The sequence below is a fragment of the Microtus ochrogaster genome, assembly GCF_000317375.1.
Source record: "Microtus ochrogaster isolate Prairie Vole_2 chromosome 6 unlocalized genomic scaffold, MicOch1.0 chr6_random_2, whole genome shotgun sequence".
NCBI classification, from domain to species: Eukaryota; Metazoa; Chordata; class Mammalia; order Rodentia; family Cricetidae; genus Microtus; species Microtus ochrogaster.
In genome coordinates this window covers 7,785,654-7,791,439 of record NW_004949095.1, presented here as the reverse complement: position 1 = coordinate 7,791,439, position 5,786 = coordinate 7,785,654, and positions in this window count along the sequence as shown.

Here is a 5,786-nt window from a genome sequence, read left to right as displayed (position 1 = left end):
GACAAGGTTTCTCTGTGGCTTTGGAGCCTGTCCTGGAACTAGCTCTGTAGACCAGGCTGGTCTTGAACTCACAGAGATCTGCCTGCCTCTGCCACCCGAGTGCTGGGATTAAAGGCGTGCACCACCACCGCCCAGCTTGTAGTTGGCTTTAAACTCAGAAATGCATCAACCTCTGCCTTTGGAGTACTGAATTAAAGATATGAACCACCAAAACTAGTTCTAAGATTTTCTTTAATTTTCTTTTTCATAAGTTGGAAACTTAGCTGGGAGGCTCTTGAGGCCACCACTCCCTTTGTTTCATTTCTTATTCTCTTTATCTCCTTGAACACGGGGCTTAGCTCCATTCCACTTCCAGCTACTCTTTTTCTCCTTAAAATTTACATTTGCCATTTACCCTGCTCAGCTTACTCTTTTTCATTATATATCTTTATTAGAGTTACCATTAATAACCATATAGCAAAGTCTATACTGGGCTGTTTTGAGATTTCCTCTGCCAATGGAATTAATCCATAACTCTTCACTTTAGCCTCAAGCAAACTCTTTGGACAAAGGCACAAAGGTCGACACTTTGTTCCCCCAAAATATCACAAGAACAATCTCTAGGCAACAGACTAAAATCCCTCTTGAGCCAGCTCACTACAGTTCAAATCACCTTCAGAACTGTTTTCTTCTATGTTCCTACTAATATGGCCATTAGGCTGTGCTTAAAGCATTTCACTGCTTTTTTAACTCTAAGTACTAAAGTACATATTACTCCAAACAAAAACATGCTCAAGCCTATTATAACAACACTCCATTCCTAGTAACAACTTACATCTTAGTTAGGGTTTCTCTATTGCTGTTAAGAGACAGCATGACTACGGCAACTCTTATAAAGAAAAGCATTTAATTGTGGTATCTCACTTTATAGTTCAGAGGTTCAGTCCTTTTTCATTATGGTAGGACTCGGTTGCATGCCGGTAAGCATGATACTGGAGAGGTAGTTGAGAGTTTTATATCTTGCAAGCAATAGGAAGTGAACTGAGATACAGGGCATGTCCTGAGCATACATGAGATCTCAAAGCCCACCTCCACAGTGGCACACTTCCTCTAATGAGGCCACACCTACTCCAACAAAGCCACACCTCCTAATAGTGTCATTTCCTTTGGGGGTGGTTTTCTTTCAAACCACCACAGTGTGTTTTTGTTGGATACCTACGATGCTCTAGACACTAGGGTAAGTTGGTGAGGAAAAGAAAGCCAAACACAGGAATCAAGTTTCTGTCCTCGAGAAACTTAGCAAACAGCTGAAGGAGACAACATGCTATAGAGAGATAGCAGGAAGGGGTCATAGAAACAATACATCACATCAAAAAAGAGGATGAGGCAAATCTTCATGAAACAGAACCTTTGAGTTGTATGTGGAGAGGAAAGGAGACCAGATGAGGAAATCAGCTGAGTGCTGCAGTAGAAGTTCCACACACTGATGAGGTGCCCTGTCAACAGAACCATGTAGTGTTTGGCCCGAAGCAGTGGCAGCTCATCACCTAAGAGCAGCTATTCCATTCAGAGGAAGAACACCTGAAGACAGGAAAGTGTAGCAAGAGGGTAATGAGTGGCCAGGGCCAGAGTGAGGGCACCTGAATGCTTCCTGAAGATGCAAAGGAAGTGAATGATCAGGCCAAGTGAACACTGGCGGGGGGAGGGGGGGAGACAATGAGTCAGCTGAGCACAGGAAATAGCAGGCATGTGATGGGAAAGAACTTCCTCTGGGTAAAGAAGAGACATGAAATCTGCCAAGTTGGAGCACAATGAGGGACAGAGATAGGGTTACAGATGTCAGTGGTGTAGAAAGTGGAAGTGGGTTCCATAGCACCCCCTTAGCTGTGAGAATGAATCTGGATTTCGCCCAGAGTGAATGTCCTTCCTGTATTGCTTGCCCTATGCTTACGTACAAGCCATGCTTATACACAATAAAATATCACTACTTCTTTTCACATCCATCATCCTTCTTTTTACCTGACCTACTTTGCTCTGGCCAGAATGGACATAGTAATGTCTGCAATCAAGTTCCACTCTCCTGCTCCTTCTCTAAACATTTCATGCAGGTACACACCCAGTCCATATTATCGCTTTAAAATACGGCCTCAGGGAGTTCTGTGGCTCGAGGAAGCAAGCCTATTGCCTCAGATTAATGGTAAATTAGTCTCAAATCACAGCTGACCTTTGATCCTGGGCTCTCACTGCTTTTGAATAAATATTCATTACATTCCAGAGAGGTTCGAAGTCCCTGCTGGTGGCCTGGCCCCAAGCTCTGTGGCCCTATTGATCAGATACTGCATCAGTGCCTGGACCTCAACTGACTGTCAAGCTCAGCCATTCCCTCACCTCAACTCATTTTCTCTTCCTCCTTGCACTTCCTTCCTTGGCTGCTTCTCCCAAGTCTCGTCCCATGAAGCCATGCCTTGTCTCCCTTGTCCTATCTGCTTTCTGTGCCATTAAAAACAAAACTTGACCCAAAAACAACTTGAGGAAGAAAGAGCTCATTTAATCATAAAACTTACAGTCTATCATGAAGGAAGTCAGGGCAGGAAGTCAAGCAAGGAAACTGGAGGCAATAACTAAACTGAAACAGAGACCATGGACAAATGGACAAATTCTGCTTACTGACTTGCTCTCCATGGCACACTGAGTTTGACTTTTTCATACAACCCAAGCCTACCTGCATAGGAATGATAACCCCTACATCAATACTTAATCAAGAGAATGGCCTACAAGGGCATTTTGTTTACAGACAGGTGGAGGCATTTTTCTCAGCTGAGATTCCTTTCTTCCAGATGACTCCTGTGTGTTAAACGGATGACAACAACAAAATAATCAGCACACCCCTATTTGATGAGATTTTTGTTTCTATGGTCCCTTCTTGCCCTCTGAATAATCAATAGATTTAGCTGATGCTGTTTTCAGATGTGCTCTTGGCTTTCCCCAGTATCAGCGGGGAACTCTTCGATGGCTGGTGAAGTTAGACAGCTGCTAAGTTTTTTTGATGTCTTCATGAGAATTCAAAAGATACATCTCTCCATTTGAGTAAAAGCAAACCAGTGTCAGAGACCTCTACTTCAAATTCCAGTTAGTAACAGTAAATTTCCAAATGCATTCACCTCCTGGACCAGGCAGTCTTGAGTAGCATGAATCTCACACCTCTACATGGCAGCCCTGGAAATACTATCTCATTCATTTTTTAGGATCTCTGGTTTTGCCTTCGGTAGTGTCCTGCCAAGTGAAACACCGAAGTGTGCTGAATCTATCACCAACCCTCATTTTATGGACATGAGACCAAAGGCAAATCAGTTCTGTTGTGTGTATATTTGGGATTGGCATGAGTAGAACAGGGTAAATTGAGTGATAAGCCTGACTGGCTCTTTAACAATAGCTCATACAGGGATGTTAGCACCAGGCTAATACAGAGCACTATGTGGTTTGACCACATAGTATGGAGATGAGTCAATAACTCAATTACCACTGAATTCAGGGCTCATCATTTGTTGTAACACCGAGGCAGGCTTTGGCCCAGGTAACACAAATACATGCTCAACTCAGCTAAAAATGTGTAGCCAACAGGATGTGGACAAAAGAATTAGCAACTGTTGATCTGACAAGATTTACAATCTAAGAAGCCTGACAGCTTCACAAATCATTGTCAAAAATATATTACCGTGGGTGGACAGAAATGTCCCTGGTGCAGGAAGAAAGACGCTAGTAGACTGGGAGGTGTGGTGAGTAGCTACATTTTGAATTTCAATGTGTTTGATTTTCCTACACTGTGTGTCGTTCTAATAAACTAAGTGAGATTATCTTTGCTTCTTTAATATACATATAGATGGCATATAATATAATTAAGATAATGTTCTATGAGTTTGGGGCTGTGTTTTAAGTTAGACTCCATCTAAATCTGTGGTCCCAGATTAAATCAATAGAATGTGATCTTAAATCCAAGTGTCACAGGAGGAACAACTTTCATTAAAAAAAAAAAAGTCAGGAAGAAAATGTAATCGACAAGGTATTTCAGAAGGGCACTTGCCCTAGACAGCATCCATTAATGAACAACCCTTGCTCATGTATACTTTTGGTGTTCAATGATTGACACCACGGGGTGAAGAGAAGCAAGGACATCATAGAGGCAGAAAGAGTAGCAGAGATTTCTCTAGTTATAAATGTGCCCACCGTTGTCAAGATATCTGTACTTTTTAGTCTTTGACTCCCTAAAAGTAATCTGCAGTGGGCATCCTGAATTCAAGTTTTCTCATTCATAGAGGAGAGTGTTCATAACGAAGACCTTGTTGTCCTCTTATCTCAGGGAGGCCTTGAGCAGGACAACTGACTCTTCCAGCGTTCATGCGTCAAATAAGGAATGAATGTAAATTTGTTGGTCTGTTGTGCACATTCACATGGGTTGTATGAAAATAACTCTTGATTGCATTTGACACATAAAATGTCTGTATAATTTTCTTTCACCTACTACAGCTAGAATTTAATAAATATTTATGGACAAGAGATACTTGTTCATGCATATTTTAAAAAAGAAGCAATTTCTGCACTTTGTCTTAAGGAAGTGTCCTACACCACCTGAAGAGCATTTCAGATGTACCCAAAATGTCATCTTGATATTTTAGTTTCTATTCATACTATGGCTTTTACAAGGTCTTAAGGCTTAGGGTTAGAAGAAACCAGTGGAGAAAAGGCATATGAGGTGGCAAGAACTGAAAGTGAGGTCAGATTCTGGTCATGTCTGTTCTCAGACGCATGCGTGTTTGTGCATATGTACATGGCAACTTCACTGTTTAATGAACTCTCATTAGGTTTGCCATGTACCTTCTACCTGGTGAGTGCTTCATCTCACCACTGGGCTTCTAATACATGTCTTGACCTTGTCTGTGAGCCAGCCTTTCTTCTATTCTGTAATGCAAGTTCTCTACATCACACCAGCTTTAGCCCTTCACTTTATTTGTAGCCTTGCCTTTTCTGGTTATTTCAAGCCAGTGCCAGCCATCTATGTTCCCATTGACAATACACATTTTTTGATCAAACTTCAAGGGCCTTGAGATGGCAGTTCTATTCCCACAGTAGAAATGCCATTTCCCAGAAGACAGAAAGCAAAGCTACTAACGGAGGTGAACATGTACAGGGAAAGACTTCCAAAGTGTCTCTTCATAGTCTGAAGAATGTCAGACTCAGAGTTTGGAGGGAAAGAAATAATTTATCCATCAAGTCTCTTGTGGCTCTTTGAAGAGTTTTCCAGATTTCTTTGGGGAGGGCTCCCTTCTGTGGTGAGCAGTAGGAAAATCCACACCTGGGAGGCCTGCTGGCCTTTTCCACTCCTGCCTTCATCTTGAGCATTCCAGAGAGGTACAGGCAGTTCCTGCTGGTGGCCTGGCCCCAAGCTTTGTGGCAAGGAGTACAGCTCAGCTCAGACATTCCAGTTACTGCTCAAACCCAACGGCACATCATTAAGTCCTGGGACACACCCTCTTCCTCTAAGTGTTTGCTGCTTCGCCATAGCAACCAAATCCCCTTCCCTTATGTTCCCCCTCCTTGCCTCACTCCAGTCAGCTCCATCACCAACACCTCTGTTTTAGGCGTCCTCCAATCTCTCATTAGTTGCCAAGGGACACAGAGGGTACAGGATGAGGATCAAAGCGTCTTTCCCGGTCCAGTGCCCAAGAGTAAGACTTTGGAAGACTGGAGGTCTGAAGTGCAACTGAGCTGCAGTCAAAGATCATCGTGATGTGCACATAAGATATCAAAAT